The sequence below is a fragment of the Herpailurus yagouaroundi genome, unplaced genomic scaffold, assembly GCF_014898765.1.
Source record: "Herpailurus yagouaroundi ecotype Mexico unplaced genomic scaffold, PumYag 67700, whole genome shotgun sequence".
NCBI classification, from domain to species: domain Eukaryota; kingdom Metazoa; phylum Chordata; class Mammalia; order Carnivora; family Felidae; genus Herpailurus; species Herpailurus yagouaroundi.
In genome coordinates this window covers 3,541,899-3,554,027 of record NW_024420499.1, presented here as the reverse complement: position 1 = coordinate 3,554,027, position 12,129 = coordinate 3,541,899, and positions in this window count along the sequence as shown.

Genomic DNA, 12,129 nt, shown 5'->3' with positions numbered 1-12,129 from the left:
CTCTCTCTCTCCCTCTCTCTCTCTCAAAAAATTAAATCAATTTCTAAAAATGTACTTTGCATACATTTCAGAATCGTGGGTTGTATCAAACAAGGCATATTGTAAAAGGCTTCTGTATTATGTATTAGGCAGGGAATCTTAAGGTTAATCAAGTAAAGATGGCCTCATCAAGCCTTATCTTTCCATCCATGCCAAATCTGAAGCTTTGGACTCACAACTGAGTTTCACTGCTGCAGACCCCACCGAACTTACTAAGTAGGTGAAAAGGAGTCCACCTAATGCAATTAAATGGTTATATTTAGTAATACATTTTACTCACCTGCATTTTTGCCGAAGGAACAACTTTTTTAAAACAAAATGAAGACTTGTGTGAAAGAAAAAAATTGGGTTTCTTCTGTTTGAAGCTGTCAATATTTGAAAGAGATTCATATTGCATAAAAACAGAAGTATAATATTTCAATGACTATTTAGCATGTCATTTTTGATCCCTGGAGAATAAACTGGTTTGCTGATAACAAGTATCTATTATCTGAAGAATGTAAAAGCACATTAGTCTCTTCATCCCATTATAAATGGTAACAACTGCCAATGTGTGGGATTCATAACTTTGAGGTGTCATTGTTTCTTCCGATTCCCCCATTTCCTAGCCTTTATTTTCTTCCGACTTGCAAACTGATTGATGCGTTTGTTTCTGTAGTAGTCAGATGTGCAAAATGGACAATGGGATTTCAGCCACCGGTGCAGGTGACCTGGGGTAAGTGTGCCATAAGGCATCTAAAGTGTCAGTATCTTTCAACATGTCCTGCGCCTCGTAGGGCATTTTTTTAACCTATCTTTCCTTTTGTGCTTTCTTTATTTGAGCCTCACAGCGACCCTGTGAGTAACTGAGTGGAGGTATTGTAGTCTGTTGTACGTGGGCACAGAGGTGACAGAGGCATTCGTGATTACACACAGGCCGAGTCAAGACTACCCTGCCGGTCTTTGGACGCCTGGTTTAGTACTCATCCCGCCGTGCTTTGCTTCCGAGCCCTGAATAGCTGTTTCAAAGCTATCCATTCTCCAATATTCCCAGTTCTGCCAGCAACAGTTGAGCTCTATAGATGATCAACTCCCTGTACCCAAATTCAAAACAAATTAAGCAGAATTCTTCATCTCTTCAATTTTAGCGCCACGGCGGGGCATATTCAAAGACTGTGGGAAAGTTTACACAAAGGCAGTTTTAACTGACATGAATGAAGGGAGGATGCAGAAATACAGATGAACTATCACCCGCCATGCAAATCCCAATCCTCTGATGGTTTGACTGAATGTTCCCAGTCCATGCCAGACCCTCATATGCGTGATTATCTCTCCCCTCACCCCTAGAAACGAGGACACTTCCTCTTAGGTGAAAATCGTGTACTTTGTATGAATTGTATAGTGTTCTAAGTGTACACAGTAGTTCTTTTTGTGCTCTGTAATAAATTCAATGACATTAAAAGGGAGAAAACTACTGGCTAACGAAGCTTCTGCCGGCCACAGAGAACGAATTGCTATGCCCGCAGGAAAAGGAGACAAAACTATGCAACACGTATACAGTAGAAAAGGAAGTGCACATATTAAACGCAGGTGAGATTTTGAAAAATAGCTTGAGCAGTTCCAGGTATTGCAATTCATTTTCACATCAAGTATTTATTGATTACATCATACATAAACATGGAAGAGAATGAAAGAGACCGCACCATACACTGGGCTAGGTTCTGTGGGGATCTACAGTTTGCAGTCAAGAAGCTCACAATCTGGCAAAGATGGTAAGTACCTAAATTCGTCCATTCATTTACCCATTCAATATTCAACATGCATTCAGCACCTACTGCGTGTACAGAGAACACAAGGCACAGTCTATGCCTTGGTGAAGGTAATAGCCTACTGGGATAGACATCAGCAATCGGATAATTACGAGAATACTGCACTACAAAGGAGAAGTACAGGGTGCTTGGGTACACACAGAGTAGCCGAGATGCCGCCTTGCCAGGCCTAGAGTGTCAAGGAAGACTTTACTGAGGAGATAACAACCTAAGCTAAAATCTAGCAGATGTGTACAAGGAGAGACTAGGGCAAGCGTTCCACAGAGAGAGCAGCGTGTGCCAAGATCCTGAAATCAAATAAACCTGTCACACTTGAAGAAGCGTCGCGAGTGAGGAGAAGTCTCCTGAAGGCCGGAAAGGTTTGCAGGGAAAAGCACATGCAGGGCCTTGTGGACAATGCTATAGGTTTTTTCCTTTATTTTCAGCATGGAGAAGAAGAGACCTCTGGCAGCATCGTGGAGGAGAGACTAAAGAGTGACAAAAGTGGATGCGGGGAGACCGCATGAGAGGCTGTGGCAGTGGTTCAGGAGAAGGGTGGTAATCCCTTAGACTTGCCATCAAGTGGTGGTAGGTAGGGATAAACAGAAGTGAATAGCTTGGAGATATATTTAGAAGATAAAATCAGCATTACTTGGAGAAGAATTGCCTAAGCGGTAACTGGGGTAATTAAGAAGGAAGAGTCTAGAATGACCTACTGGTTTGTGGTTTGATCAGGATCTTGTGCCTTCATTCACTGACATACAGAACACTGGAGGATAATCGTATCAAGGGAGATATGAATTTGGTTTAGGACATGTTTAGCTTGATGTACCTTTGAGACATCTATACGCAATATTCAATAAGCAGTTGAATATATGGGTCTGGAGCTCACATGAGGGATTAGGGCTGAAGACAGAAATTTCAGAGGTGTTAATGGATGAGACTTCCCAGGGAGGGGTTGTAGAATAGACCAAAGAAAGAATGACAATAATGTAACCAAGAATATGCCCAAATATGCTCCTCCCTGCTTTGGGATGATTAACTACTTGTCAGGCAGGTTGGGAAAGAAGATTAGGTTTAAGGGTTTTCAAACTTAGATTTCCCAGAGACACTTGGGAGCAGAAGAAGTAGAGAGAGGGTCAGAGCCAAGGTCCTTTGGGGAGAGGGAAGATTTCAGCCTGAGGGGACCAAAGTCAAGCACTAAGTACAAAGGTTAGGAGCAGGGCCATCGATAAGAAGGAAATAGAGCCAAGAGTCAGAAGCCAGAAACCAATGGAGCAGTGTAGGTACAGGTATAGAATGGTACAAAGAGTAGTGGAAAAGGGCGGGTTGTCAAATACAAGTATAGGATCGTGTTGGTCATGGTCCTGGCAGGAAGCCAGGAAGCAGGAAGCAGACAGCATTCTCAAATAAAGAAACTTTAAAGGAGGGACTATCTATACAGGGGAGGGTAGGATCAAGGGCCAACAACAGATGGCAGAGCACCCAAGGACTGACAGAAGCAGAAAGCCACTCCTAGGCTTACGGGGGGAAGGGGAGGTCATCGCGATTGGAATCTGGCATGCCATGTAGCCACGAGGAAGAAGCTATCAACCTATGACCCTAGATATAAAGAGGCAAAGCCAGTAGGGGGCTGGAGAATTAAATATCCCACTTTCTCCTTCCCCTCCATTCTGCTGGTACAGACTGAATCTACCTGGGAGCCAGAGGGCAAGCAAGTCCAGGTGATGCAGTTTATAGAGACCAGCCTCCCAAGCAAAGAGCAAAGAGGAGAAGCCCTGTCCCAATGGATGTGGAGAAGACAGGGAATATCCAGCACAGAAGTAAAGAGGCATGTTGGGATGCCTTAAAGATCTGACTGGGGGGTTACTGAATAGGACTGTACCAAAAAGAGATAAAACACGCTACAGATTTTCAAAGGGGTTGTGTCATTCACTCCAATCAGAAAAGCCAAAGCCGTTCTAGCTTTCAAATGGAGAGAATTTCATACAAGGACTTGATAACACATGTGATGGGCTACGGATTAGCAGAAATCCTACGGATTAGCAGAAGCAGAAAGCTACCACCAGTCCTAGGGTTGAAGAAACAATGGGAAGAAGAGATACCAGCAGAGCCCAGAAGCTGGGACCCTCTTTGGTCCCTAGAATTCTGGCACCTTATCAGAAAGGGCTCTTTGGCAGGAGCTACAGCCATGGAGGAGAGAGATTTTGAGCCATTTTTGGAAACGCATGTTGTGGTTGATTAATGTCTTTTAAGGTGAAAAAGATAATGGAAGCATGCGTGCCACACATCTTTCATTGTGGACATATGTATATTTCCTTATACCATGGCTGTGTAGCATGGATATACAAAGCGTTACCGTAAGAGCTGCTGGGAGCAGAATGCTTCTTGTGAAGAAAACTATCTTTATCTGGCAAAACACTTATAATAGGCCATCTTAATTGTGGAAAGACAACCCTCAGAGTATAGCTGGTTTGGGCTAGAAGCAAGAAATAGATGGGTAAACTGTGACGTAAGAAATGAACGTGTATTTGCGCGGTTGTTGGGCATGAAACAGACACGACAGGTAAAAAATACAAAGTCGGGGCACCTGGGTGGCTCAGTCGGTGAAGCATCCTACTCTTGGTTTTGGCGCAGGTCATGATCTCGCGGTTCGTGAGCCCCGTGTCAGGCTCTGTGCTGACAGCGTGGAGCCTGCTTGGGATTCTCTCTCCTTCTCTCTCTCTCTGCCCCTCCCATGCTCATGCTCGCACTCGTTCTCTCAAAATAAATAAATAAACTTAAAAAAAAAAAAAAAACAAAGTAGACAGGGGACTTAGCAACATGGCAGGAGGCTAGGAGCCAAGCAAGAGAGATAATCAATGAAGATTCTTCCCTTAGAAGAACTCTAAGGGAACCATTGCTGTTAATGGTTAATGTTCAATTTTAAGGCTTTTGCTCTGATGCCCTAAAATGTAACCCTCCTCCATGCCTCCAAACCTTCGTTAAAGTCTGCAACCCATGCTGCCTGGAAATATCCATACTTTGGTATGTGAAGGGACCATAGTGGTGTCTTACATGGTGCCATGGTACAGAAAATGGACTACAAGCACAGAAAGCAAAAACAAAGAACAAAAATGGTGAATTTGGTAAAAGCAGAAACTTGGATACAAAGGTTAATAAGAGAAATAGAAGACTTTTTTTTTACCCCAAACCTTAGATACTAAAACTCTTTAGATGCCAGGAGACAAGCTAATTACACATATAAATCAAGTCCTTCAAAATTTAATATTTCAGATTACTAGACTGTCCAATACTTAAGGTTCACCAGTCTAATAAATACGTAGGCAATGCTGAAATCTGGTAGCTAATTTTAACATATTTATACTCCAGAGTTCTGACTCGTGAGTAGAGAATGTTCTGGAGAATAAGAGACATTGATTTCAAACCTTTGAAGAATCGTCCCATTGAAGTCATAGAGACCTAATGTGTGTTGTTTGAAAGGGCAGAACTAGGACTCACAAATAGACTTTAAAGGGAGTGTAGTTTAAAAAAGTAAAATACAAAAATAAAGGCAGTAGGGTTCACAGGCAAAGAATATTAGCTTATTGTGTTCCTATAAATGGAGATTCCCCAAAATACAGCAGGGTACTGGTGTGTGTGTATGTGTGTGAGTGTGTGTGTGTGTGTGTGTGTGTGTGTGTGTGTGTTTTGTAGAGAAGGATATTAATTGAAAGAGTTCAAGAAGGCTGATGGCCATATCAGAGATAATGATAACAATCACTAACATATTTTGAAGACTTATTCTATGTTAAGCTATATGCTTAATATTCTACATGCATTCTTATTTAAACAACAAAACCCACAAAGTAGATATCATTATTATCTTCATTTTACCCATAAGAATAGTGAAGCTTACAAAGGATAAATAACTTGCCCCAGGTCACACAGCTAATAAATAACACAGAACTGAGATTCTAACCCAATGTCAACTGACCCCAGAAGCCATCTGCTACCATTATGCTCTACTGCCTACCTAATGCTACAGAAACAATTCATATATTGGCTAGGAAGACGGCCTGAGGGGCTTCTAATTGTGAGATTCTATATGTGTGCATGTATATAAATAGGTATATACAGTATATGAGCTCAGCATGTATGCGCGTGTGTGTACATCTTTACATGGAACACTAGGGAAAGACACTCTTTAATCCATGGAATAGAGGAGTAAAGACGGCCCTCTCAAAAGAAAAAATCAACATAAATCAACATCGATACGGGGAAGAGGCTTGTAAAATTTTGGTTGACGAGACATGGGAAGTGACCAGGTCCTGTGAAGCTGACCAAGGTTGAGCTAGATAGCCTGGGAACCATGACTGGAATGTAAAGAAACTTGAACTACTTCAGTTGTTACGTAACTGGACCATCTGTGATGTTGAATCACAAAAAGAAAGATCTACGTGGCATTTAGCGAAAAAGGACACAAAGAATTAATCGGTCATTGTTTACAACCCAGCACTAGCCATACTATTCTCAACTTGGTATTCACTATTATAATGTATGATTTCATTTTCTTCACTACATATGTATTATCCATATGATATGAATGTTGTTTCGCAATGCCTGCTTTTAAACTTAATATAAATATATCATAGGGGAGCCTGGGTGGCTCAGTCGGTTAGGCATCAGACTCTCACAGTTCGTGGGATCGAGCCCCGTGCTGACAGCGCAGAGCCTGCTTGGGATTTTCTCTCTCCCTGTCTCGTGGCCCTCCCCTGCTCATGCTCTTTCTGTATCTCAAAAATAAATAAATAAACTTTAAATATATATGTGTGTGTGTCTGTGTGTGTCTGTGTGTGTCTGTGTGTGTCATAATGTACACATCCTTCTGCAACGTATGATGATGATGATGTTTATTAGGTTTGTGATATTATTAATTTTCACTATTGTATTCCATTGCATAAACATACAGTAGTTCCCCCTTATCCACAGTTTTGCTTTCTGCAGTTTCAGTTACCCATGGCCAACTGCGGTCCAGAAGCAGGGGATCCTTTTTTTGATGCATCATCAGAAGTCTAACACTACATCGCAATGCCTATATCATTCACCTCACTTCATCTCATCACATAGGCATTTTATCATCCCGCATTATCACAAGAGGAAGGATGAATACAGTCCAATAATATATTTTGAGAGAGAGACAGAGAGAGACCACATTCACATAGCTTTTATCACAGTGTTACAATTGTTCTATTTCATTATTATTGTTGTTTATCTCTTACTATGCCTAATTTATACATCAAACTGTCATAGGTATGCATGTACAGGAAAAGACATAGTACATATAAGGTTCAGTACTATGCATGGATTCAGGCATCCACTGGGGGTCTTGGTATGTATCCCCCATGGATAAGGGGAAACTACTGTACCACAATTGCTTTCTCCACTTTCCTTGACGAGTGTTTTGTGGGATATTAAAAGAGTTACACCAGCTTTTTGGGGGTTAGCATTTTCCAGGTATATTTTTCACTTCCTTTTACTTAAAGTATGTGTGTCCTAATTTTAGGTATGTATCTTATAAGTGCAATATTAGCTACATTTAGCTTTCTTATTGCACTTAAGAGCTGTGTGTTTTAATTGGTGTGTTTAGCTCCTTTATATTTACTAAGATGACCAAGACTATCACTATCATCTTATTACTTCTCTTGGTTTTTATTTGCTTTTCCCCTCCTCCTTTCCTACATCTCATTCAGTTGTTTAATCATTTAATTCCCTTTTGTTCCCTCTACTGATTTGAAAATTAGGGTTTCTATTTCTATTTTTTTTTTTTTTGGTGATTAACCTTAAAATATTAAGGTATTTTATGATACTTACTATAAAGGGTAAAGTTCATCAGCATGTCTAGTCTCCTCTTTCATAATACAATGACGTAACAGAAGTTTTTTTTTAAGTTTACTTATTTATTTTGAGAGGGAGATAGAGTGCAGGAGGGACAGAGAGAAGGAAAGAGAATCCCAAGCAAGCTCCACACTCAGCACAGAGCCGGACACGGGCTGCATCCCACAGCCCTGGGATCTTGACCTGAGCCGAAATCAGAAGTCGGATGTTCAACCGACTGAGCCACCCAGGCACCCCAGAAATTGATATTTAAAAACAGTATGAAATTCTTAGGGCTACATATAACCAATGATGTGAAAGCCCTGCACGTGAACATTGCTGAAAGAAATTACAGAAAGCCAAAATAAATAGAGGTTTCCTGTTCGTGATTTGGAGAACTCGATATTGTTAAGATGTCAACTCCCCAAAATTGATTTATAAATTCAAAACAATTCCAATCAAAATCCCAGTAGGCTCTTTTTTTATTTTTGGAATTGAGAATGTTCTAAAGTTCATGTTGTTGGAGAGGAAGAATTCTTCCTCTACCCTCAATGTTTTTCAGCTGGACTAAGAATTCAATTGACAGGGGCGCCTGGGTGGCTTGGTCAGGTGAGTGTCTGACTGTTGATTTTGGCTCAAGTCATGATCTCATGATCTCTCATGGGACCGAATCCCATGTCAGGCTCTGCACTGACAGTACGGAGTCTGCTCAGGATTCACTCTCTCTTTCCCTCTTTCTCTGCCTCTCTCCCAGCCGTGCTCTCTCTCTCTCAAAATAAATAAATAAACTTTAAAAAATGAATTAAATTGATGAGACAGGTTAACAGGAGAAAAAAATCAAAGTTTTATTACATATGCACAGAGGTCTAATAATGAAAATGGAACCCAAAGAAATGACTAAGACGGGCAGCTTGTGTACATGTTAGATAAAGAGATGATAGATTTGTGAGGAATTTACAGGATAATGAAAACAGGTGTTTGGGAGTTTTAATTATTAAGGAATTCTAAGCAGAATTTGGGCTGAGTAGTAGATTAGTAAAAAGTAACAACGCTTATTTCTATAACTTTCTCAACTTTAAAGTCCCAATCTCGGGGTGCCTGGGTGGCTCAGTCGGTTAAGCGTCCGACTTCGGCTTGGGTCATGATCCCGCGGTTTGTGAGTTCGAGCCCCGTGTGGGGCTCTGTGTTGACAGCTCGGAGCCTGGAACCTGCTTCCGATTCGGTGTCTCCCTCTCTCTCTGCCCCTCCCCTGCTCACTCTCTGTCTCCCAAAAATAAATGTGAAAAAAAATTTTTAAAAAAGGTCCCTATCTCTGGTGATAAGGATGTCTTTTTCATCTTAGTACAAGGAGGGTATTTTTCATATGGGTGATCTGTTTCCTGTTGTCAGGGAGACAGAGAAGGGTCTGAGCAGACTGCTACTAGCTCATTCCCAAGTAGCTTTAATTCAAAGAAATCTGTACGCCATTGTAGTGCATTTGGGGGTAGCCTGCCCTGGGCCCCTACGATGTGGAAGCGCCAAAGACTTAGGATGGCCAAAATAATTCTGAAAACAATGAAGTTGGGGGCTAACATCTGATTCCAAGGCTTATTATAAAATTATGGTAATCAAGACAGTATGTTGTTGGCACAAAGGTAGATACAGAGACGGATGGAACAGAACAGAGAGTCCAGACATAAACCAACACATATACAGACAACTAATTTTTGACAAATGCAAAGTCAAAGCAGTGGATAAAGAAAAGATTTTTGATAAATGATGCTGAATATCCATAGGTAAAAATAAAAATGACCTCTGATCATGGAGGTTCATATTTTGCACCATATACAAAAATAACTCAAAATGGACCTTGTATCTAAATGTACAAACCTAAAGTTCCTGATGGAAAATATAGGAGACAATCTCTGTGACCTTGGACTAGGCAAAGATTTCCCAGATTTGACAGCAAAAGCACAGTCCATAACTGAAGAAAATGAAAAATTGGATTTCATCTAAATTTAAAACTTTGGCTCTTCAAAAGACAATGGGCAGAGAATGAAAAACAAGCCACCACTTTCACTTTCATGATACACCTCAGATCACATTCTGCTCCCTCCACCTGGAAAGCCCCTTCCCCTCTGTACCCTTAATATACTGTCATTCATTCATTCAACTAGCTTGATTTAGCCCTAATATCAAAGTCTATCACTTTTCTTGATCCCCCCCCCCAAGAACACACTTAATTACTATTTCTTCTGTGTGACTCAGTGGATATGTTGCTTATATTCTTTTTTTGAATTTTTTAAAAGAGAGAGAGAGACAGAGACAGAGGGTCTCCGGGGTTAGGGGTAGGGGTGGGGGTAGGGGTAGGGTCAGGGTTAAAACCTCTGAAGTTAGGGGCAGGAGCAGACAGAGAGGGAGACCGAGAACCTGAAGCAGGCTCCAGGCTCTGAGCTGTCAGCACAGAGCCCGACGCGGGGCTTGAACTCGAGAACCGTGAGATCATGACCTGAGCCAAAGTCAGACGCTTAACCGACTCAACCACCCAGGCGCCCATAATTGCTTATGTTCCTGCATTTAATCATTGCATTGCAATTTATTCATTTGCAGATATGTGAGCTCTTGAGGGAAGACCTTCATCTTTACATCCTCAGTGACTAACACACAACCTGGCACCTAGTAGGTGTTCAGTAATATGGGACGGCTGACTACCGGCTAAGTACCATACGCTGACTCTCATCCTCCATTTCCTCTGGTGCCTAGAACTGAATTTGATCAGGGGGCAGAGCTAACTCCACAACCTGGCTCACCTACCCTGTTCCATGCAGATGCAGTTCATCCCACTCACCCCCAACTGGATCCTGAAATATATGAAAGATTTACAAGTACTGTGAACGTTTTAGTTGTCATTGCGGGGAGTGTAAGCTACTTCAACAGTTGCGAGGTTGCTTTTTGTAAACAAGTTGTTCACTTCCACAGCCTAAATATGATAGTAACGCTGTTCCTTACCACACCTTTCCTCACTATTCACAGGCTGAATTCTGATTTAGTCGAGCTGAAATTAGTGGGATTTTGCTTTACATGAAGAAAATAGGGATAATCATAATAATTTTGGAATTAAACAAACGCTTCCTTCTAGCATATGTCCCTAGTATCACTTTATAATTGTTTTCATTTGCAAGTAGGCATTTAGGTTTGAATGCCTCCATTTATTTTTAATCAGGCTTTTTCATTTTGCTTGATCATTAATTAAATGGTAGGTGGGCTAGTGCTATCACAAAGGTTTTGATGGAAATAGAGGTGATGTCATAAATCCAGTCTTGTAGCGCAAATTTGAAGGCAGAAAAAAATGAAGATGTAGATAATAAAGGAAAACTTGCTTCCATTCAAATACATGTAATCATTAGGGAAAGAACCATATGAAATTCTTAAAAAGCAAAGTTTAAATATCCTGATGACTATTTCCTCAGAATTTAATGGGAGGAAACTTTTTCGTGCCAGCTGTGCTCATTTATATTGGATTCATGTATATGATCAATCCAAACAAGGTAGTTACACAGCAATGACTAATGTGATAATGAGATTCTGAAACAGGGGCAACTGAATATGCATCACTTGCTTTTCATATGTAAATCCCATCACTAACAGAGCATTACTGTTCCCTTGTATTTCCATATAACACTGTGGTTAATAGGAGTATCATGATAGAATGAGGGGAGTAAAGGTCCTTATGTTGCATTTGCAAATTTACAGGAAGCAGCAAACTCTAGGTTTAAATTATAGCAGATCTTTCCTACCTGGGTGCCTAAGAAATAGCTTAGGATGAGAATGCGATTAACAGATCGCTATCTCATCTACAATTCAGTCATAATCCTCTGGTGGGTATTGACTTCTCTCCTTTTCTCCAGGAGCAAAATGTGCAAAGTAATTTTTTTTTAACTCTAGATTCAAATAGAATGTAAATATCTGTATTCATTCAGATCCAGTGATGGCATCTAGATAATTTGCCTAGAATGACACCAATAAGCAGGTCAATTTATCCCCTGAAGGAAAATGTAGATTTGCTAAGTGTTCTGCATTTCTTTTACTCAAGTAACAAGGAGCTGGAGGGGGGAAGGAATGGAACAGAGGCACCCCAATTAGAATATCTGCCTGGTGGCCTAGCGTCAAAATCTCTTTTTTTTTTAATTTATTTATCAGAATCAGCCAGAAATATCCCCTGAAGTGTCTCCTGGATATATAATCGTCTAGGAAAGCAGAGTGAAAGGAAAAGTTAACTAGGTACCATTCTTACTCCTAAGTAGCATATGTCATCTGCATAAGGAGACAAGATTTAATGAAAGAGCCTAAGGCATTCACAAACATGTTTCTTCTTCTTAGTAATGTCACCACCAATTGCTCAAGTCAAAAACATTGGAGATGTTCCTGGGCGTCTGGGTGGCGCAGTCGGTTAAGCGTCCCACGTCAG